At 39.1% G+C, this 25,555-nt stretch overlaps 1 protein-coding gene across 1 annotated transcript in view; it reads right to left on the bottom strand.

The window, feature by feature from the left end:
- Positions 1-25,555, bottom strand: part of MTX2 (metaxin 2) — a 252,854-nt gene that overhangs the window by 108,317 nt on the left and 118,982 nt on the right. The window lies entirely within an intron of this gene.

Raw genomic sequence — 25,555 nt, 5'->3', positions numbered from 1 at the left:
CAAGCAAGAGTGTTTGTAACAGCTAAAAGTTTAGCCTTGCTTTTGGACATACATAGTTACTTCTCTGTTTCTCTTGCCGCGTGCACAGCACTAAGAGCGGTATTAAGTAATATAAGAAGCAAATAATATAACAACCTGTTTTGAATTCCCCAAATAATACAAAGAGATATTTGGAACCCTGTCTCAAGTTTTATAAAAACGGACTCTTTTTTATTGTTGATTTTTGATTTTTTATTGTTGATTTTTGATTTTGATTTTGTGTTCATTATATATTTTTTATAATAATCTTGACACATATTGAGTTCTTTTATATGGTCATCTGAATATTTATATTACATCTGGGAGACGTCCCAGAAAAATTCTGACATTTAGTGGTAATTACCAAATATAAGAGATTCTAATAACAATTTTTTTTAAATAAATTTCATATTCTTTTGATTATATCAGTTAGAGTCATTTATTATTATTTTTTTGTCACTGTTTTTTGACACAATCCTATCAATTAATCAGTCACCTGAACACTACACCTACATTTACACAGAAGTTCTCTATAGAAAATTAGCACATCATCACGCACTTGCTTTTAGAAAAAATCCTTAAAATATTGAAGATTCACAAAATTAATGCACCCTTAAAACTGGAAACACTACCACCTTAAATCACTGAGTTTTTTTCTATAAGGCTATATGCAGATACAAACAATAGAATAAAATTATATATGCACTATTAATATCATTTTTTCCACTTACACATTGAAGATAATTAGTATCACAAAAGGCACCTTTTTTATATAATATCATCTCTATACACAATTATTTCTCTACACATGCAAACACTGGTCAATGGATCTATCAATACTCACATTATAAAGCCACAATTGGAAAATAATTTGTACCAATTTAAGAAAATTCGATAAAATTAAACCACATCCCTTAAGTGTACCACGCCCCTATATCGACAAAATCCTTTTAAATATCTCACATATATATAAGTTGGAAGGAGCTTATATAGATAGGGAGTTTGGGATTCTATAGTTCCAGCGCTCTATCCACTCTAAATTATAAACAACAAACAAAGCAGATGTTTGACGAAAATCTTTAGTAGCTTGTAAGTAAAACTTTAAAGCACGGACTACGTCCAGATTATGTAAAAGACGTTCCTTCTTTGAAGAAGGATTAGGGCACAATGATGGAACAACAATCTCTTGATTGATATTCTTAGTAGATACCACCTTAGGCAAAAACCCAGGTTTTGTACGCAGAACCACCTTATCTGCATGGAAGATCAGATAAGGAGAATCACATTGTAAAGCAGATAACTCGGAGACTCTATGAGCCGAGGAAATAGCCATCAAAAAAAGAACTTTCCAAGATAAAAGCTTGATATCTATGGAATGAAGAGGTTCAAACGGAACCCCTTGAAGAACTTTAAGAACCAAGTTTAAGCTCCATGGAGGAGCAACAGGTTTAAACACAGGCTTGATTCTAACCAAAGCCTGACAAAATGCCTGAACGTCTGGAATATCTGCCAGACGCTTGTGCAAAAGAATAGACAGGGCAGAAATCTGTCCCTTTAAAGAACTAGCTATATTTCACCACTTTCCTCCATCTTTGTTGAGAGTTGCAAGAGAATGACTGGATATGGCAGTTAGGGGAGGAGCTATATAGCAGCTCTGCTGTGGGTGTCCTCTTGCAACTTCCTGTTGGGAAGGAGAATATCCCACAAGTAATGGATGATCCGTGGACTGGATACACCTTACACGAGAAAGTTTGTGTTTAAATTGTTTTCTAACCAAAGCAAAATATTTAAGCAAATATATTACAAGTCATCTGCTAATGGAATATAAAACAGTATCTTTCATTGTTATAATAAAAGGGCACTAAGCAGTAGGTTATACTTAATAGAAATCATTGCAACATGTATTATCCATCATTTTAAAATGATTTTTCCTTTCAGGTCTTACTTTATTTGTGCAGTGTCCATTACTTACTGTCACAGCCCCGCAAGGGGGCTGGGATAGGAAGGCCTATCTAGCTTGATGCCATAAATCTTCTAGGGTGACATAAGCTGGTTTACAATTCAGTGAATACTAGAGAAACAGAAAGTCAGTTTTGCCTAGGCCCAGAAGAGGACAGAATGCAGCCTAAGTTACCAACTTGTCAGGCCTTTAAAAAGCCTGTGGGCAGTAGCTACACTGAAAATTTCTAAAAAAAACTCATTTTGCAAGAAAACAAGTAATTTTTGATTTTACATAATTTGTTTCTTTTTTTATATTTACTTAGTATATTTGTTTTTACTGAGCACTGTTTAATATCCCTTTAAATGTTGTGCTCTCACAAAATCTGAAATACTAGTTTTGTATTTAGTGCTTTTGAAAAACAGAATTTATGTTTACCTGATAAATTTCTTTCTCCAACGGTGTGTCCGGTCCACGGCGTCATCCTTACTTGTGGGATATTCTCTTCCCCAACAGGAAATGGCAAAGAGCCCAGCAAAGCTGGTCACATGATCCCTCCTAGGCTCCGCCTACCCCAGTCATTCGACCGACATTAAGGAGGAATATTTGCATAGGAGAAACCATATGGTACCGTGGTGACTGTAGTTAAAGAAAATAAAATATCAGACCTGATTAAAAAAAACAGGGCGGGCCGTGGACCGGACACACCGTTGGAGAAAGAAATTTATCAGGTAAACATAAATTCTGTTTTCTCCAACATAGGTGTGTCCGGTCCACGGCGTCATCCTTACTTGTGGGAACCAATACCAAAGCTTTAGGACACGGATGAAGGGAGGGAGCAAATCAGGTCACCTAAATGGAAGGCACCACGGCTTGCAAAACCTTTCTCCCAAAAATAGCCTCAGAAGAAGCAAAAGTATCAAACTTGTAAAATTTGGTAAAAGTGTGCAGTGAAGACCAAGTCGCTGCCCTACATATCTGATCAACAGAAGCCTCGTTCTTGAAGGCCCATGTGGAAGCCACAGCCCTAGTGGAATGAGCTGTGATTCTTTCGGGAGGCTGCCGTCCGGCAGTCTCGTAAGCCAATCTGATGATGCTTTTAATCTAAAAAGAGAGAGAGGTAGAAGTTGCTTTTTGACCTCTCCTTTTACCTGAATAAACAACAAACAAGGAAGATGTTTGTCTAAAATCCTTTGTAGCATCTAAATAGAATTTTAGAGCGCGAACAACATCCAAATTGTGCAACAAACGTTCCTTCTTTGAAACTGGTTTTGGACACAGAGAAGGTACGATAATCTCCTGGTTAATGTTTTTGTTAGAAACAACTTTTGGAAGAAAACCAGGTTTAGTACGTAAAACCACCTTATCTGCATGGAACACCAGATAAGGAGGAGAACACTGCAGAGCAGATAATTCTGAGACTCTTCTAGCAGAAGAAATCGCAACTAAAAACAAAACTTTCCAAGATAATAACTTAATATCAACGGAATGTAAGGGTTCAAACGGAACCCCCTGAAGAACTGAAAGAACTAAATTGAGACTCCAAGGAGGAGTCAAAGGTTTGTAAACAGGCTTGATTCTAACCAGAGCCTGAACAAAGGCTTGAACATCTGGCACAGCTGCCAGCTTTTTGTGAAGTAATACCGACAAGGCAGAAATCTGTCCCTTCAGGGAACTTGCAGATAATCCTTTTTCCAATCCTTCTTGAAGGAAGGATAGAATCCTAGGAATCTTAACCTTGTCCCAAGGGAATCCTTTAGATTCACACCAACAGATATATTTTTTCCAAATTTTATGGTAAATCTTTCTAGTCACAGGCTTTCTGGCCTGAACAAGAGTATCGATAACAGAATCTGAGAATCCTCGCTTCGATAAAATCAAGCGTTCAATCTCCAAGCAGTCAGCTGGAGTGAAACCAGATTCGGATGTTCGAACGGACCCTGAACAAGAAGGTCTCGTCTCAAAGGTAGCTTCCAAGGTGGAGCCGATGACATATTCACCAGATCTGCATACCAAGTCCTGCGTGGCCACGCAGGAGCTATCAAGATCACCGACGCCCTCTCCTGCTTGATCCTGGCTATCAGCCTGGGGATGAGAGGAAATGGCGGGAACACATAAGCTAGTTTGAAGGTCCAAGGTGCTACTAGTGCATCCACTAGAGCCGCCTTGGGATCCCTGGATCTGGCCCCGTAGCAAGGAACTTTGAAGTTCTGACGAGAGGCCATCAGATCCATGTCTGGAATGCCCCACAGGTGAGTGACTTGGGCAAAGATTTCCGGATGGAGTTCCCACTCCCCCGGATGCAATGTCTGCCGACTCAGAAAATCCGCTTCCCAATTTTCCACTCCTGGGATGTGGATAGCAGACAGGTGGCAGGAGTGAGACTCCGCCCAAAGAATAATTTTGGTTACTTCTTCCATCGCTAGGGAACTCCTTGTTCCCCCCTGATGGTTGATGTACGCAACAGTCGTCATGTTGTCTGATTGAAACCGTATGAACCTGGTCCTCGCAAGCTGGGGCCAGGCCTGGAGAGCATTGAATATCGCTCTCAGTTCCAGAATATTTATCGGTAGAAGAGATTCTTCCCGAGACCAAAGACCCTGAGCTTTCAGGGATCCCCAGACCGCGCCCCAGCCTATCAGACTGGCGTCGGTCGTGACAATGACCCACTCTGGTCTGTGGAACATCATCCCTTGAGACAGATTGTCCAGGGACAGCCACCAACGGAGTGAGTCTCTGGTTCTCTGATTTACTTGTATCTTCGGAGACAAGTCTGTATAGTCCCCATTCCACTGACTGAGCATGCACAGTTGTAATGGTCTTAGATGAATGCGCGCAAAAGGAACTATGTCCATCGCCGCCACCATCAACCCGATCACTTCCATGCACTGAGCTATGGAAGGAAGAGGAACGGAATGAAGTATCCGACAAGAGTCCAGAAGCTTTGTTTTTCTGGCCTCTGTTAGAAAGATCCTCATTTCTAAGGAGTCTATAATTGTTCCCAAGAAGGGAACCCTTGTTGACGGGGATAGAGAACTCTTTTCCACGTTCACTTTCCAGCCGTGAGATCTGAGAAAGGCCAGGACAATGTCCGTGTGAGCCTTTGCTTGAGGAAGGGACGACGCTTGAATCAGAATGTCGTCCAGGTAAGGTACTACTGCAATGCCCCTTGGTCTTAGCACCGCTAGAAGGGACCCTAGTACCTTTGTGAAAATCCTTGGAGCAGTGGCTAATCCGAAAGGAAGCGCCACGAACTGGTAATGTTTGTCCAGGAATGCAAACCTTAGGAACCGATGATGTTCCTTGTGGATAGGAATATGTAGATACGCATCCTTTAAATCCACCGTGGTCATGAATTGACCTTCCTGGATGGAAGGAAGGATAGTTCGAATGGTTTCCATCTTGAACGATGGGACCTTGAGAAATTTGTTTAAGATCTTGAGATCTAGGATTGGTCTGAACGTTCCCTCTTTTTTGGGAACTATGAACAGATTGGAGTAGAACCCCATCCCTTGTTCTCTTAATGGAACAGGATGAATCACTCCCATTTTTAACAGGTCTTCTACACAATGTAAGAACGCCTGTCTTTTTATGTGGTCTGAAGACAACTGCGACCTGTGGAACCTCCCCCTTGGGGGAAGTCCCTTGAATTCCAGAAGATAACCCTGGGAGACTATTTCTAGCGCCCAAGGATCCAGAACATCTCTTGCCCAAGCCTGAGCGAAGAGAGAGAGTCTGCCCCCCACCAGATCCGGTCCCGGATCGGGGGCCAATATTTCATGCTGTCTTGGTAGCAGTGGCAGGTTTCTTGGCCTGCTTTCCCTTGTTCCAGCCTTGCATTGGTCTCCAAGCTGGCTTGGCCTGAGAAGTATTACCCTCTTGCTTAGAGGACGTAGCACCTTGGGCTGGTCCGTTTTTACGAAAGGGACGAAAAATTAGGTCTATTTTTTGCCTTGAAGGGCCGATCCTGAGGAAGGGCGTGGCCCTTACCCCCAGTGATATCAGAGATAATCTCTTTCAAGTCAGGACCAAACAGCGTTTTCCCCTTGAAAGGAATGTTTAGTAGCTTGTTCTTGGAAGACGCATCAGCCGACCAAGATTTCAACCAAAGCGCTCTGCGCGCCACAATAGCAAACCCAGAGTTCTTAGCCGCTAACTTAGCCAATTGCAAAGAGGCGTCTAGAGTGAAAGAATTAGCCAATTTGAGAGCATTGATTCTGTCCATAATCTCCTCATAAGGAGGAGAGTCACTATCGAGCACCTTAAGCAGTTCATCAAACCAGAAATATGCGGCAGTAGTGACAGGGACAATGCATGAAATGGGTTGTAGAAGGTAACCCTGCTGAACAAACATCTTTTTAAGCAAACCTTCTAATTTTTTATCCATAGGATCTTTGAAAGCACAACTATCCTCTATGGGAATAGTGGTGCGTTTGTTTAAAGTAGAAACCGCTCCCTCGACCTTGGGGACTGACTGCCATAAGTCCTTTCTGGGGTCGACCATAGGAAACAATTTTTTAAATATGGGGGGAGGGACGAAAGGAATACCGGGCCTTTCCCATTCTTTATTAACAATGTCCGCCACCCGCTTGGGTATAGGAAAAGCTTCTGGGAGCCCCGGCACCTCTAGGAACTTGTCCATTTTACATAGTTTCTCTGGGATGACTAAATTTTCACAATCATCCAGAGTGGATAATACCTCCTTAAGCAAAATGCGGAGATGTTCCAATTTAAATTTAAATGTAATCACATCAGATTCAGCCTGCTGAGAAATGTTCCCTAAATCAGTAATTTCTCCCTCAGACAAAACCTCCCTGGCCCCCTCAGATTGGGTTAGGGGCCCTTCAGAGATATTAATATCAGCGTCGTCATGCTCTTCAGTAACTAAAACAGAGCAGCCACGCTTACGCTGACAAGGGTTAATTTTGGCTAAAATGTTTTTGACAGAATTATCCATTACAGCCGTTAATTGTTGCATAGTAAGGAGTATTGGCGCGCTAGATGTACTAGGGGCCTCCTGAGTGGGCAAGACTCGTGTAGACGAAGGAGGGAATGATGCAGTACCATGCTTACTCCCCTCACTTGAGGAATCATCTTGGGCATCATTGTCATTATCACATAAATCACATTTATTTAAATGAATAGGAATTCTGGCTTCCCCACATTCAGAACACAGTCTATCTGGTAGTTCAGACATGTTAAACAGGCATAAACTTGATCAGAAAGCACAAAAAACGTTTTAAAATAAAACCGTTACTGTCACTTTAAATTTTAAACTGAACACACTTTATTACTGCAATTGCGAAAAAACATGAAGGAATTGTTCAAAATTCACCAAATTTTCACCACAGCGTCTTAAAGCCTTGAAAATATTGCACACCAATTTTGGAAGCTTTAACCCTTAAAATAACGGAACCGGAGCCGTTTTAAGCTTTAAACCCCTTTACAGTCCCTGGTATCTGCTTTGCTGAGACCCAACCAAACCCAAAGGGGAATACGATACCAAATGACGCCTTCAGAAGTCTTTTATAAGTATCAGAGCTCCTCTCACATGCGACTGCATGCCATGCCTCTCAAAAACAAGTGCGCAACACCGGCGCGAAAATGAGACTCTGCCTATGCTTTGGGAAAGCCCCTAAAGAATAAGGTGTCTAAAACAGTGCCTGCCGATATTATTATATCAAAATACCCAGATAAAATGATTCCTCAAGGCTAAATATGTGTTAATAATCAATCGATTTAGCCCAGAAAAAGTCTACAGTTTAAATAAGCCCTTGTGAAGCCCTTATTTACAATCGTAATAAACATGGCTTACCGGATCCCATAGGGAAAATGACAGCTTCCAGCATTACATCGTCTTGTTAGAATGTGTCATACCTCAAGCAGCAAGGGACTGCAAACTGTTCCCCCAACTGAAGTTAATTGCTCTCAACAGTCCTGTGTGGAACAGCCATGGATTTTAGTTACGGTTGCTAAAATCATTTTCCTCATACAAACAGAATTCTTCATCTCTTTTCTGTTTCTGAGTAAATAGTACGTACCAGCACTATTTGAAAATAACAAACTCTTGATTGAATAATGAAAAACTACAGTTAAACACTAAAAAACTCTAAGCCATCTCCGTGGAGATGTTGCCTGTACAACGGCAAAGAGAATGACTGGGGTAGGCGGAGCCTAGGAGGGATCATGTGACCAGCTTTGCTGGGCTCTTTGCCATTTCCTGTTGGGGAAGAGAATATCCCACAAGTAAGGATGACGCCGTGGACCGGACACACCTATGTTGGAGAAAACAGGTATTGTTATCACGTGCGATTGTGCATTAAAAGAAATAAATAAAGGTATATAGCAAAGAATGCAACCAAAAACTACTACTCAAGTGAAATGTTTGCACTCCATTGGCTAAGCATTTTCCAACAAGAATTTGATTGCCTGTGGAAAAGAATGCAGCTGCACTATCCGACGAAACACACAATAGATGTTAGTCACACCAGCACAAAAATGCAAAGAGTGTGGCGTTCTAGAGATGTTAATGCTCCATTTTTGAAAATGTTGTTACACCTATTTTTAAAAAAATCGGGCCAGATTACAAGTGGAGTGCAAAGATGTAAGTGGCATTTTTGCGCTCCACTTGTAATCTGGCACTAGTTTTTTATTTTTTATTTTTAAATAAATAAATAGGTGTAACAAAATTTTGCTGTCATAAAAGTGTAGGATTTAAAGGGACATTATACACTTGTTATTTCTTTGCATAAATGTTTTGTAGATTATCTATTTATATAGCCCATAAAGTTTTTTTTTTTTTTTTTTTATTTAAATGTATAGTTTTGCTTATTTTAAATAACTCTTGCTCTGATTTTTGAGACTCCTAACCAAGCCCCAAACGTTTAGGAGAATACTGATGTATAACTGCTCCAGCTTGCTTCCGTTTGTGTAAAGGGTCTTTTCATATGCAAAGGAAGGGCGAGGAGGGGTGTGGGAGGGTGTCTGATATTTCCCACTTGCAGTGAGGGTTCCAGTAACTTTTTAAACAGAGCTAAACTGATAGCTTCTAAGTAAGTTTTTAAATGGTTTTATATTGGATTTTTATATCAGTCTATGTGCATCTTATTCTTTATAGTAGTGTCTATTACATGCAGTTATATGAAAATTGGTGTATATTGTCCCTTTAACCTTTTCTTAACTTAGTTTGGTTTTTTCTTCTTGCAAAATTTGAGTCCTCTTTTCAACATAAGTTAGTACAGATTTGTATTCCAAAACGCGCTACAAAACTATTAACAGCTATCTCTTCACGCTGCTGTCTGATTACAAATCTTTATAGATCAAAAATATGCACAATCCATACAAAGAATCTGTATTTAATGAACTTCATATACAAAAGAAAATTGTTTGATGCTATTTGGATCTGATAGTTCTATGAAACACCAACATATAACCATGGTTACTATCAGCTGTCAAAGAAAAGCGTAATAAAATGGGAAAAGTAAGTTTCAATACACACAGCTTAATTTATCATCAATGTGACAGATGAGGCCACAGTACTGTTTAGAGGCTTTATTTGCACACATGCGTTCCAAGCGTGTGCTTGTACTTCTTACTGGAGTGGATAAAATTAACCCCTTGGCTGCCAGTGAAGGTGATTGCGTTTTGCAGCCCTAGACAGACAATAGGTTTATTAAAAGCATAAAGGAAAATTTCCATTAGAAAAAAAAAAAATCTGAAGAGTCATTGATGGCATAGACTACCTTTATTGCATCACTTCCAGTCTTCTGCTGGCTCTATTTATTTATTAAAGAAAAATATTAAATGCTGTTAACAAACCTAGGAACAATACAGACAAACACAAATAATATAGCCCCAACCATGCAAGTGAATGGGAGCCTGCTCCCAGCTGCTCATTGTCACGAGAAAGAATGAAGCTGTATTGTACTTGTGCAGGAACAGGTATGTTTATAATAACACCAAAAACATGAAAAATACAGCTAGTTCTGTGTTATATATACGTAGTCACAAAGTCATGCATTCAACTTGGTTAAAGGGACAGTCTAGTATAAATTAAACTTTCATTATTCAGATAGGACTTTTAATTTTAATCAACTTTCCAATTTACTTTTATCATCAAATCGACTTTATTTCTCTTGGTATTCTTAGTTTAAACTAAACATAGGTAGGCTCATATGCTAATTTCCAAGTCTTTGAGGGCTGCCTCTTATCACAGGCTTTTTAAATTCCTTTTCAACACAAAGAGACAGAAAGTACACCTGGGCCATATAGATAACACTGTGCACAAAACAATGCTAAATTTAAGACAATAGAAAATAAACAGTCACAGTCATGTGATCAGGGGGATGGAAGAAGGTTCCTAGATACAAGGTAATCACAAAGGTAAAAAGTATATTAATATAACTGTGTTGGTTATGCAAAACTGGGTAATGGGTAATACAGGGATTATCTATCTTTTAAAACAATAACAATTATATTGTAGACTGTCCCTTTAATCACTTCAATGTCCTTTTAAAATCATATTTTCCTACCAAAAATGTTATACAAGGTATGCAATTCATACTTCTGTATGAATGATGTAAGTGTGGAACTGTGGCTTTGAATTAAGGTGTCTGAAACAAACTCATTGGTGTGGTATATAAAAAGGATAGTGTAGTGATTTATCATTCTCAAAGTGATGGTAAACTCCGTTATTGTCAAATGACAGATTTCCATTCTTTAATATAATATTTATTTAACCGCATTAACATTTCCCTTTTTTAAATGTATTTTTATAATATTTTTTACACATTCGCAAACCCTTGTAGAGCCACATCGCTCTGTCTCACTCCGCCCTCTCTGCACTTCAGAGAATTTGCTCGCTCCCGACAGTATTATTTTTAACGCATGTGCATTGGTGAGCATGACGTATACCAAGTAAACATTGAGTCAGGAGATTCAATGTTTACTTGGTTCAGTGTTAAAGGGACAGTCTACACCAGAATTGTTATTGTTTTAAAAGATAGATAATCCCTTGTTTACCCATTCCCTAGTTTTGCATAACCAACACAGTTATATTTATATATGTTTTACCTCTGTGATTATCTGGTATCTAAGCCTCTGCAGACTGCCCCTTTATTTGTTCTTTTGACAGACTTGCAGTTTAGCCAATCAGTGATGGCTCCCAGGTAACTTCACGTGCACGAGCACAGTGTTATCTATATGAAAAACGTGAACTAACACCCTCTAGTGGTGAAAAACCTGTTAAAATGCATTCTTAAGAGGCGGCCTTCAAGGTCTAAGAAATTAGCATATGAACCTCCTAAGTTAAGCTTTCAACTAAGAATACCAAGAGAACAAAGAAAAATTGGTGATAAAAAAAAATTGGAAAATTGTTTAAAATTACATGCCCTATCTGAATCATGAAAGTTTTTATTGGACTAGACTGTCCCTTTAATGGAAATTTTCTTTTGATCGAGTATCATATTATCCCCAAATAATATATATTTTAAATATTATATAGTCATATTTATTTATGTGACAAAATAATAATATATCAATTACTTGCAGATAGTAAGTTATGTAAATGCATGTAAAATATATAATTCCATTTTTTATTGCAAAGAATTTTGTCAAACATTTGGCTATTAAAAAAACATCATGAGATAGAATGCAGCAATGTACTTATTGGCACTGTTCCAAGTAAACAATGAATCGTTTTAGAATACTACACGATTCACTGTTTACTTTAGCGTGCTGTAGCGAAACTGCCAATGTACGCATGCGTCCCAGAAAACATGCACGCGCAAAATCGTCACCAGGTTAAAAAGCTTCTGATTGGATGGTCGTATTACTCAGATTGCATAGAAGTAAGCCTGTCTGGCGACAGGCTTGCTTATTGATCGACAGAAAGAAACAATGGATATGACGTCACAGGGGGCTGGCGATGTAACGGAAAAACATAAATTATGCTTACCTGATAATTTCATTTCTATTGTGGGGAGGAGAGTCCACTGCTTCATTCATCACTTGTGGGAATTAAGAACCTGGCCACCAGGAGGAGGCAAAGACACCCCAGCCAAAGCCCTAAATATCTCCCCCACTCCCCTCATCCCCAAGTCATTCTGCCAAGGGAACAAGGAACAGTAGGAGAAATATCAGGGTATAAATGGTGCCCGAAGAACAAAAAATAAATATAGGGCCGCCCACTGGAGAACGGGCGGGTGCAGTGGACTCTCCTCCCCACGATGGAAATGAAATTTTCAGGTAAGCATAATTTATGTTTTCCATCTAAAGGGGAGGAGAGTCCACTGCTTCATTCATCAATTGTGGGAACAAATACCCAAGCTCTAGAGGACAATGAATGAAGAAAACGGTAGGGTAAAAGAGGCTGACCCTATACTGAGGGCACTATAGCTTGCAGAACCTTTCTGCAAAAAGCTGGTCCCGCAACAGCAAAAACTTCAAATTTGTAAAATTTTGCAAAGGTATGTAAGGATGACCAGGTTGCCGCCTTACAAATCTGCTCAATACAAGCCTCATTCTTAAAGGCCCAAGAAGAGGCCACAGCTCTAGTCGAGTGAGTCGTAATCCTCTGAGGAGGCTTGTGTCCTGCTGTCTCATAAGCCAGACAGATCATACTCCTCAACCAAAAAGATAGAGAAGTGGCAGAGGCCCTCTGCGCCTTCCAGAATACACAACGAATAAGGACAATGTCTGTCTGAACTCCTTTGTGGCTTGAAGATAAAACTTCAAGGCCCGAACCACATCCAGATTATGAAGTAACCTCTTCTTCGAAGAGGATGGGTTAGGACACAAGGAAGGAACAACTATTTGCTGGTTAATGTTACGACTCGACACTACCTTGGGAAGAAAACCCAAACCGGTTCGCAGAACGGCTTTGCCAGCATGGAAAAACAAGTAAGGGGGCTCAAATTGTAAGGCCGCCAACTCAGAGACTCTGCGTGCCAATGCATTAGCCAATAACAACAGGACCTTCCATGAGAGAATTTTGACCTTATGCCTTATACACGTTCCTCACACCAGGACAAGTAGGTCCTCCAGACCTTATGGTAGATGCGTCTAGTGACCGGCTTCCAGGCCTGGACGAGAGTGTCGATCACTCTCTGAAAAACCTCTTTTGGCTAAGACTTGGCGTTCAATTTCCACACAGTCAGCCTCAGAGAATCAAGATTTTGATGTAGAAAAGGACCTTTTTTTTTTCTTCTTCTTCTCTCTAGATTTTAGTAATATTGTACTAAATTTATATATATTTGGTACACAAGGTTTGTTAGTTTTAAGCCTAGGTTAAAACTGTATTACATATGTGTTATCCTCTATAAGCATTACACTAAGAAGATTAAGAAGAGTGGCTCTGTCTTGACAGAGGTCACTTATTAAGATAGATTTGTATTTAAGATTTTTCTAGATTTTATTAATATACTAATTTTATATATATTTGGTACCCAAGGTCTGTTAGGTGTTGGTTTATGGAAAAATTCTTTAAAAAAAGCAATATGCCACCTAAAAACAAGGTGATAAACAAATAAGACTATCTTTAGATAGGTTCACAGAAAAACCAATGGTATCAGTGGAAAACTTGTCTGACAGGGAGGGAATGTCCTTAATAACTCAAATAACAGAAATTTTAATTCCAAAAATAGATGGGGTCCAAAAAGAGGTTCAAAGAGATATACAGACTTTATCTTTAGAGATTAAGAACTTTCAATCTAGACTTGGTGAATCAGAACAGAGAATTTCTGATATAGAAGACGGTTACACAAATTTGAATGAAAGAATTATGGATTTAGAGAAGCAGAATAAATCACTAATGATGAGACTAAAAAATTTAGAAAACCGTTCAAGACAGAAAAACTTAAGGATTTTAGGAATCTCTGAGTCAGTAAAGACACACGAGTTAAAATAATTTGTAGAAGTGGAACTTCCACTACTATTGGGAATTCCCAACAAAAAAGGGCCATTCATCGTAGAAAAAGTCCAAAGAATTAACCTATTGAAGAAAAATTATTATTCTCGAGATTTTCCCAGACCAGTATTAGTGGAATTTGTTAGTTTTAACATCAAAATGTTATTATTTAATTCGTATAAGCAAATGAACACAGTCACATTTCAGGATAGGAGAATTTCCATTTATCAGGATTAGGCAGGAGAAACTGCTAGAGCTAGAAGAGAAATGATACCTTTATGCAATTAGCTTAATAATAAGGGATTTAAAGCTTTTTTGATTTTTCCAGCAAAAATCAAGATTTATTTGATGATGAGACAAAGATTCTGAACAATAGAGAGGAAGTAACTAATTTAATGGATTCCAATAAAAATTAGGATAACAAAGAAGGGGGGTGGTAAGGGGGGGCAATCAGAAGTTTAAGTAGTAAGTTTGTTACACTAGATATTTCACATTAGTATTTCACGTTTGTGTTTATAAATTTCACTGGGGATATTTAGATATCTCCCCCTTCATAAATGAATAAACTAACAGATTTAATCAATTTAATAAACTTGATAAAATTAATACACTTTATAATGTAGAGTTGACATAGGTTTGTTATTTTAATCACATTATTTATACTTTACAAAAAATTTTTTTATTTTTTTCCCCTCCCCCTACATCCGCCCTGTTCCTTTATTACATTCATATATAATCAAAATGTTAAAGATAACATCATGGAATGTAGGAGGGATTAACTCTACTATAAAAAGGAAAGCTATTCTTAATCACTTAAAAAAAATATGCAAGGCAGATATAGCTCTTTTGCAAGCCATAAGAGAGATTAGGAAAGAAAAAGGGAAGCTATATAGATTCGGTAACAGATCTGGTAAGCTATTGGCTTCTTTAGTTAAAGTAAAAAACTCAGTAAGACAAATTCTGTCTTTAAAATCTAAAGAAAAATAAATCTCTAATACAGAGATAGTTGAGGAATTTAGGAAATATTATAATAACTTATAAACTTCTGAAAGTAAAAAAGATGAAGTAAATAGTAAGCTTTTCCTAGACGGTATTAATATACCAAAGATCTCACAAGACCAGCAAGAAATCTTAAATTCTATTAATACAGTAGAAGAAGTTAACAAAGTAATAGCAAATTTGTCAATAGGTAAAGCGCCTGGGCCGGACGGTCTACCACTAGAATGGTATAAAATCATGAAAGAACCTTTAGTAGCTCAAATGACAAACTTATTTAACTATTATCTCAGTGATAAAATTAAAACCTCGTTAGCCTTCTCGGCGGCTAACATCATTGTGATCCCCAAAAGTGGGAAAGACCATCAATGTGTCACTTCGTATCGTCCGATATCTTTGCTCAATCAAGACTAAGATTTTAACTAAAGTATTTGCTAATAGGCTGAAAGTTTTACTCCCCGAGTTAATTCATAAAGATCAATCAGGGTTTATACAGGCCAGGTCCTCTAGTAAAAATATCCGCAAAGTTCTGCATATAAATCACTTTTGGCACCTCAAAAAGAAACAAATACTTTGTTGCTAGCCTTTGATGCTGAAAAGGCCTTTGATAGAGTTGAATGGCCATATTTAATAACATGTTTAGGTAAATATAATATAAAAGGTCTTTTTAGTAACTTTGTTAAAAATGTCTACTCTAAAACAAATGCATCTGTTATTGTTAACGGTGAGTTATCACCTAGATTTAATTTGGGCAGAGGAACCCGCCAAGGATGTCCCTTATCTCCCCTTTTATTTAATTTGGCACTGGAACCCCTGGCAATTAAATTAAGAAATATATATACAGGCATAGTAATAGATGAAAATAGTTACCACCTCTCGTTATATGCTGACGATATGTTATTATTTATTAAAAACCCAGAGAAATATTTAAAAAAGATATACGATGCCATCTCTAAATTTGGCCAATTTTCAGGATTTAAGATTAATGGCAAAAAATCTGAAGTATTATGGTTAAATAAAAAAGAAGATTGTGACATTAGAGAATTCCCATTTATTGGGCCTCCAAATTATATAACCTACTTAGGAATTAACATATCCCCCAACCTGGAAAAATGGTACAACTTTAACTTTGAGAAAATATTTGTATTTATAGAGCACTCCCTTAAAAGATGGAATTCTTTGCCCATTTCATTGATGGGAAAAGTACATATAATTAAAATGATGATTTTACCTAAATTGTTATATCCCTTAAATATGTTACCAATTTTAATTCTTAGGAAAGACATCTAAAGATTGAACAAGATCTTTAATAGGTTTATCTGGAAGGGGGAAAAAATCTTGCATAAGCCTGGATAAATTAAAGCAACCTATGATGCAGGGGGGTATGGGGGTTCCAGATGTTTACTTATATAACCTCTCATCATTGACAAGAATAGCCATTGACTGGTTGGTGGGAACAGAATATTTTTATGACAATTCATTAGAAAATATAGCCTCAAGGGGAATTAGTAGGGCCTATGTGCTTCATACAGATATGATAGATATTGACTCCTCAATTAAAAATAATATTATGTATAAAGATGTTCTGAAAGCATGGTATAATCTTAGTAAGATCCTTCATTTCCCAATTTAGGGTTTCATTTTTTTTTACCTATAAAAGGGAATCCAAATTATAGTCCAGGTATGGACTCTGTCATATTTAAGGAATGGGGGAGACTTGGGTTACATAAGCTAGGAAATCTATTAGACCCACTGAATAAATCAATACGTACATTTGAAGAACTCCAGTATAGATTCAGTTTACCTGACTCGCATCTTTACGCTTATATCCAAATATTACATTACACAAAAAACATAAGTAAATTTACTTCCTCTGGGGACTTCCGGGCGGCGGCCATCTTTGTGGTCGCGCTGAGCTTCAGCTCCTGAGCTACTCACCACTTTCTATTAAATTTACCCTGAAAAGATTGGCGGCAGGCCATCCAAACTGGTAGAGCAGCTGGACTGAAGGCACTCTGACACAAACAACAGGGGTTTATGGACGAAAGTGTGGCTCCCCAGCCCTCAGTGCCGGACTTTTTATTTGGAGGCCTTCCCCTGCATCTGAAGCCTCCTCTGTCCTCGCAATCGCCACGCCATTACCGGGTGGCCAGTGCCCTTCGTGGCAAACTATCCTACAGATCAGCCTACGCTGAGTCAATAAGAGAAAGCTTTAAGCACTCCGAATTATAATGGACCGCAGAGAAGCATCAATTGCCGTTCTTGCCAAACTACTAGACGACCAACTTCTGAGCATCTCAGCCCACCTGGCACTAGTATATGGCAGTATTTGCACCCCTAAGACTGCAACAAGCTCCCCAAAAAGGCTAAAAACCGCCACTTCTGCAGAGGAGGACATTACTTGGGAAGAACATATCTCACAAGAAGGGACAGCTGTTGTCCATCTTAACTCCGAGCTTGGAAGTGAACGGAGAGCCGCCCCAGACAGTGTAGGTCAGAGCGGATACTCTGAGAGAAGAGAACTCTCAGTTGAGCCCATATCCAAGAGCTTCTTGCTCTCGCTGAGTGCACAGCGGCTGTCAGCACAGGAGGAGAGGGGGCGCTACTTACCAGCCAGCTATACTCACGCTGGTTGCAGTGCGACATGCGGTATCGAGCTGCCTGATGTTACAGATGGGGATCTCGAAGCAAGGAATATATTGTGTCCCGGTACAGGAGCAGCAGCAGTAGTACTCCCTCAAGGTGTAAAGGGAGTCACGCTCCATCAGAAATGGTTGTGTATTCCAGATCGAGGCCCTAAGCAGTTTAAGAACATGGAGGCCAGTCAGCTGCCGCAAGTTGTACACGCAGCTCCACACAACGTCTCACAAGTTCCTACCTTTCTTACCAACTCTCACGCATACCGGGCTGTGAATGCGCCTTACTTTACCCCCTGTGTTCCCCAGTCTGGTATAGGTTAGTGAGAGGAGACCTCATGCGCCCATGCCCGGAGCTAAGATACTGACCGGGACTTTTCCTAGTGTGCCGCAGATGTCCATGGTTCTACCCGGGGACTTTGTCATAATGGTGGGAACTCATCATCCTGTTATATACTAGACGGTCCGTAAGTGGGTGTAACTATGGGAAGATCTCCACCGGGTCTAATGATTGTTCATTTGTAACAAATAATCTAATAACCTATTGGTTTGCCATAATGCCCCTTCTCTCTGGGACTTTTACATTGTGAGCCTCCCTATGTTTGGTCCAGTGAGGAGTTCTATCTTGCAGGATGGTTGCCAAGCCTGAAGCCCCATAAACATGGATATTCTAACACGCATAGACTCCCAAACATACTAAGCATCAATCAATTAAATGATGACGGCTCCAAAGCCTGATGTCTAAGCCAGTATAATGTGCATTATGTAAGATGTCCCCTCTGATTTTACCACATAACGTTAAGCTGCTGATAACTGAGGGCTAGCACTGTATATCACCCTTAATCTGCATATTATATTCATTGACCTGTATCAGTTTTTTTTTTTATATAAATAGGAGTCAGTTCATGCATGCCTTATGGTGACTTATGTTATGGCGACTTATGTAGTGACGTGGGAGTATGGTATTGCGGCTCCACCATCGTGTATCAAAGATGAAGTGTGCCCTATGATACTATTTACCTGCCCTATATGCATATACCAATTTTATTCTCCCCCCAGCCAACAGTTGGAGGCAGTCATTATACTTTCATTCCTATAGTATTAAGTTTCAATGTTCACTATAATAATATTCAAAGTTAACTATATATACACAACTTCCATATGGTTAATATAAAAACTGAGGTTCAACCAAAGTAACCCATGAGTGGTTACCTATTTATCATAATACTCTCCTTTTTGGATATGTTGTCATTTGAGGTCCAAAAGTGGCCTCCTGGTTGTCATGGAGGGTTTACAACACATATGGCACATCAATATTAAGTTGATTATTTCACGCACTACCCTTAGCTTTAACTCTGTATTACTAGTATTAGTGAGCTTATATTACACATCTACCTGTTTGAAATGAAGGATTTTATGCTCTAACACTGTCATGTAACTATTTTATACGTATATATATATATATATATATATATATATATGTTGTATTTGTGCTTTGCCTTTACCTCAATAAAAAAAAAAAAAAAAAAAAAGTGGTACAGATAAAAAAAAAAAATAAACTCATGTTTACTATTATTGTTACAGTGAAGACACAAACAAGTCCATAGAGGGTCTGAATTTTGAAAACAGTTTTAAAAAACAAACTATAAAGTCCAAGAGATTTATATCTGTTGAGAAATATTATCTTTCTTTGTCTCTGAGCTGAGAAACACATTCAAAATCTGTCTCAGTGCCAGTTCAGTACTAATTCTTGATATCTTGGTACATTGTCCCAAAAGTGTCTTCATTTTGCATAGGATTAAACTGTCATTAATCTTTTCAAAAAAAAAATTTACTTCCTCTATTTGGGACCTACATCCTTTACAGAATATAATAGATGGCTTTCAAAAAAGAACATGTTCTTATTCAAGTTTATATAAGGCTTTATTGGATTCAAGTTCAATCAGAACAAGGGGAAAGATTATTGAGGGCTGGCAACAGGAGGCTTCTATATCTTTGGAAGTGACAGAGGTTGAAAAAAGTTTGAAAACCATTATGACTACTACATGTGATTCATATTTCAGGGAGTCCCAAATTAAATTATTACATAGATTTTATATAACACCTAAAATTGCTTCAAGGTGGTTTAATTGTGAAAGGAGATGCATTAAATGTAATTTATTTGATCCTAACTTAAAATACCTCCTTTGCGAATGCCTGAAAATTAAAAATTCTGGGCAAAGGTTAGTTTTTGGGCTTCAAGGATTTAAAAAAATAAGATCAATCTAAGCTTTTTGAATATATTACTTGCATTTAATAAACAATTTAAACAGGAAAATATCAAATTGATGACTATGATAATTCTGTTGGGAAGAAAATGTATAATGAAAAGATGGCTATTAAAAAGAGGCCCTAGCATGAAGGATTTTCATATGGCCATGTTAGATCAATTGAATATAGAAATATTTGACGTACTGTATGAAAAGGATGTAAGAATTAAGGAGTTTTAAAAAAAGGGGAGATTTTATTGATACTTTAGAACCCCATGTAAAAAACAGAACTCTGGCGCCATTTGTAATGTAGCCTGTTTACACTCTAAGGGCTCGATTTATCAAGCCCCTATGGCTGCAAGTTCTCACAAGAACTAGCTCGCCGTAATTTATCAAGCAGCGGTCACCAGACCGCTGCTTCCCTAAGCTCTTTGCCACCTTTATTGTGGTGAAATTCAATCTCCTCGGTCGAGTCCGACCGAGGAGATTGACAGCTCCTGCCCGTGCGTGATTGGCTGTGCGCGGGCAGGGAGCGGGATTGCACGCAAGCGCAAAATTGCACTCGTGTGCAATGTTGATTACCTGCGGGTAATTTCGCCCCGCCACAGGAGAGCTGAGGCGTACAGGGGAGCGTATATGTGCCCCTGTACGCCTCAGCTTTGATAAATCTAGCCCTAAGTCTTTAGCTGAATATTTCTGAATAGGGCCCTAAATTAGTTGGGATATATGGGTGGGATATATGGGGAAATCCCCTTTGGATATTAAATTTAGCTTAAAGTAGGACTACGATGGGACTAATATTCATGATACTTTCAATAAGGACATAGAAAAAAACGGTGAAAAATAATTCAATACATTATCAGGTTTAATTTATGGGGTTTTTTATCGATATTACACTATTGAAAATCTGGGAACTTTATGTAATTAGCCTTAACAGACAATCTATGTTCATAAGTTATCAAGTAAATACAATTAAATAAAGCCCTAAATTAATTTATTCATTTGAGTGTACAGGGCTTTTTCTTTCTAGGGCTATATTTTGTTCGAATTAGGCTCTGGAAGGAAATTATAATCAATGTTCTGATATATTTTAGTAAGGGCATAGAAAATACGTTTAAGGTTAACTTTGCATACCCTTAATAGACGTTTACCTTATGCTTTAATATGGTATTATAATGTTGAATATTTTACGCTCATCGATATTGCTTAAATCTGAAGTGAATTAAAACCTCAAATGTGTTTTTTTTTATCTTGGATTGGAATATATGTAATCTACTATGCTTTATAATGTATATTTGTTGATATATGCAGTCTAAAAATTTAGTAAGCTGTTAAGTTCTCATCCGTATGGACTATTGTTTACTGTATCTGCATAATCTACTACTGGTATTTTGTATATACTTTTGGTTTTCTTTATACTCAAAATTTCATAATAAAAATGATATAAATAAAAAAAGAAATAAAGAAAAGGACCTTGAACTAGCAGATCCTTGCAACAAGGTAACTTCCACGGCAGATATGATGACATTGCCACTAGATCCGTAAACCACTTCCTCAGTGGCCAAGACAGACCAATCAGAATAGCCGAAGATTGCTCCTGCATGATGCGGGCCACTACTCAAAGTAGAAGAAGCAACGGTGTAAATATGTAGATTAGGTTGAAGTCCCAGGGTACCGCCAAGGCGTCTATCAGTTCCGCCTGGGGATCCCTGGATCGCGACCCATATCTGGGTAGCTTGCAATTGAGTCTGGATGCCATGAGATCTATTTCTGGCGTCCCCCATCTGCTGCAGATCTCCACAAACATCTCGGGGTGGAGAGACCATTCCCCTGGATGAAACATATGTCTGCTCAGAAAATCCGCTTCCCAGTTGTCCACACCCGGAATGTGGATCACTGAGAGCGAACAATTGTGAGTCTCTGCCCATTCCAAAATCTGAGATACTTCCCTCATTGCTAGGGAGCTTCTCGTCCCCCCCTGGTGGTTTATATAAGCAACCGAGGTGATGTTGTCCAATTGGAATCTGATGAATTGGGACGACCCCAGAAGGGGCCAAGCCTTGAGAGCGTTGAATATCGCTCGAAGTTCCATAATATTTATAGGTAGACTCGATTCCATCTGCCCTGTGCCTTTCTGGCACCCCAAATGGCTCCCCATCCTGTTAAATCGCATCCACGGTTACAATCTCCCAGGATGGTCTCAGGAAGGAAGTCCCTTGGGACAACTGGCCCGGTCGGGTCCACTAAGACAGGGACTCCCTCACGGCCTGTCAAGAGATATCTGTTGGGACAAATCTGAATGATAGCCGTTCCATTGTCTCAACATGCACAGCTGCAGAGGTCTGAGATGAAACCTAGTACATGGAATGACATCTATGCTGGATACCATGAGCCCGATTTCCCTCCATACACATGCCCACAGATGTCCTGGAGGATGTCTGCAGGGCTAGACAGTTGGACGCAAGCTTGCAATGTCTCTGGTCTGTCAGAAATATCTTCATCGCAGAAGAATCTAGTATCGTACTCAGGAACTCCACCCTGTTGCTGGGGACCAATGAACGATTTCCTTTGTTTATCTTCCACCTGTGGGATCGAAGTAGAAGGAGGAGAGCTATCGAATGATCCTCCGCCAGACTGTAGGACAGAGCCTGGACCAGGATATCGTCCAGATACGGAGCCACTGCAATCCCTCTGGGATCTCGCTACTGCGAGAAGAGCTCCCAGAGCCTTTGTAAAGACTCTTGGGGCCGTCGCAAGACCTAACGGAAGGGCCACAAACTGAAAGTGCTGGTCCAGGAAGGCAAACCTTAGAAATTTGAAGTGATCCTTGTGGATTGGAACATGAAGGTAAGCATCCTTCAGGCCTATAGTCGTCATGAATTACCCCTCCTGAACCAGGGGCAAAATTGACCTGATCGTCTCTATTTTGAACTGACAAAAACTTGGTTGAAACGTGCCCTCCTTCTTTGAGACCACGAAAAGGTTTGAATAATACCCCAGACCTCTTTCTGCTGGAGGAACTGGGACGATTACCCCGAGAGATGAGATATCCCTCACACATCCCAGGAAGGCGTCTCTCTTTTATGGTTTGTAGAGATGATTGACAGGAGGAACCTGCTTCTGGGTGAATACGATTTGAAACCTATCCTGTACCCCTGGGTGACGAACTCCAGGACCCAAGGGTCTGTAACGTCTCCCCTCCAGGCCCCCGCAAAAAGAGACAGTCTGCCCCCTACCTGGTCCAAGGACAGGTTGGGGGCCGCCCCTTCATGCCGACTGACTCGGCGGGCTTCTTGTTCTGCTTGGACTTATTCCAAGTGTTTGCTGGCTTCCAAGATCCCTTGGATTGCTCAGATTTTGCGGAAGGCTGCTGGCGCCGAGACTTGTCTGCACGAAAGGGACGAAAAGTAGATCCCTTAGGTTTGGCTTTCTTATCCTGAGGTAAGAAGGCACCCTTGCCACCCATGACTGTAGATATGATAGAATCCAGGCCCGGGCCAAACAAAACCTTCCCCTTGAATGGTAGGGAAAGCAAGCGAGACTTAGACATGTGAGTAGACGATTTTAGCCACAGAGCCCTGTAAGCTAAAACAGAAAACCCTGACGACTTAGCATTCAGGCAAATAATCTGCATGTAAGCATCACAAATGAACAAATGTGCTACCCTTAAGGCTTTGATTCGATCCAAAATCTCGAGGGGGGTCTCTACCTTGACCATTGCTGCTAGTGCACCTCACCAATAATTAGCCGCACCAGCCATCGCAGTGACAGCCGCTGCCGGTTGGAAAACAAACCCCATCAGTTGGAACATCTTCCTCCATCTTTTTATTCATGGGTTCCTTAAAAGAGTCCTATTGCTAAGAGTACTACCCTCCATAAGAGACCCTCCAAATCTTCTGACACTTCTCTGCCAATCTCCTGTGACGAAATGCAAAGAATGACTGGGGGATGAGGTTAGTGGGGGAGGTATTTAGGCCTTTGGCTGGGGTGTTTTTGCCTCCTCCTGGTGGCCAGGTTCTTAATTCCCACAAGTTATGAATGAAGCAGTGGACTCTCCTCCAGTTTAGATGGAAAGACAGATTATATATAAGAGATTTATAAGTAATTGCCTATATAATGTATTAAGCGAAATTTGGTGTAAAATTTTAATCTAATTGTACCAGATTAATCATATAATCGGTTAATAGTGATTTTACCATCCCTTTAAGTATCGACACTGGCCCACTTCTGAATATCCTAGTTAGCAACTGAAGAACTGATTCTTACATACAGGGGAAAAAAATCCTTAATAAACATGGTAACATTATTAAAATGTAAAAAAAAAGTGCATCACAATCTCTCTAAAACAGTGCAAATAAATATTAACAATAATGATGTGACAAAAAGCTCAATAAAATGTAAAATGACACATCTACATAAACATAGTTTGCATTTGGTTCGCTGTACTCTATAAATGCATTTGTTAAAAGATATCAGAAGAAAATGAACACTGACTAAACTAAATAAGGAAAAGAGCACTAGGGAATAAACGCTAATGGGCTTCCCGAGAGTCTTTCATGACTGAAGACCATTACATTTAAAAGTTGACTGATTGAGTAAAAAGTTGACAATAAGACCACAAACGGTTCATCTTACATGTGTTTCTTATACGAGATTACAAGGCAAACCAGACAAGCAAAACCATTATGGATCTTCATTTAAATTGTTGGTATGTGCCAGAGGCTAGACACAATACATGGTTAAATGTTCTACAATTAAAAATTTATGGATTTAGATAGATATATAAGTGGAGCATCATAGGCTATGTTTAGAAATAATGCATGGGTTTAGGATGAAGTGATTCCCATTAACAGGTCAATACCAAGGAATAGCTTTGCCCCAATAGAGAACATAAGCAATTTGAAGCCATCAGTATAGCTTACTCCTATTTTGTTGGGCACACACTCACATATCTGGTGGTCCTGCCCTCTGATCAAGCCATTTTGGGACCAGATCTCCCATTATGTTACCAAGTTAATAAAGCCCAATATATGGTTAGAACCCTTGGCCTTCTTATTAAACAGTATCCCATATATATATAGGCTGCAAATATAGGTGACAACCCCTTCAGTATATGCTTAACAGCAAAAAGAGATGGATACCCCACTACTGAAAAAAAAAACCCTAGTATAGCTGAATAGATACAAGTAGATTCACCCTCTCCCTTGAAGAAGAAAAAAAACTCTTGTTTTAAAGGCAATTTATATAACTTCTTAAATGTGTTTTTTCTTTTCTTTTTTTGGAGCAAAAATAATTCAACACACTGATTAAAGGGACATGAAACCCCAAATTTTTATTTTATGCTTCAGAAAGAGAATACAATTTTAAACAACTTTCCAATTTACTTCTAATATTTAATTTGCTTCCTTCTCTTGTTATAATTTGCTGAAAGGTTTATCTAGGCAAGCTCAGGAGAAGCAGAGAACCTAGGTTCTAGCTGTTGATTGGTGGCTGCATATATATATATATATTGATAGTGATTGGCTCATCCATGTGTTCTGTTAGAAACCAGTAGTGCATTGCTGCGTCTTCGACAAATGATACCAAGAGAATGAAACAGATTAGATAATAGAAGTAAATTAGAAAGTTGTTTAAAATTGTATTCTCTATCTGAATCATGAAAGAAACATTTTGGGTTTCATGTCCCTTTAACCGCTTTGCCACAAGTTTTGGCTCATTTGACGGCTAAAGGGTCATTAAACACTAAATACATGCTAGATAAAATGATGCATTCAAAGAAAGGATTAGTCTGTGAATAACAAGTAGAAGTATT

Source organism: Bombina bombina, chromosome 1, assembly GCF_027579735.1.
Source record: "Bombina bombina isolate aBomBom1 chromosome 1, aBomBom1.pri, whole genome shotgun sequence".
NCBI lineage: Eukaryota > Metazoa > Chordata > Amphibia > Anura > Bombinatoridae > Bombina > Bombina bombina.
The sequence above is the reverse complement of the archived record's forward strand: the minus strand, read 5'-3'. Positions and strand labels throughout refer to the sequence as shown.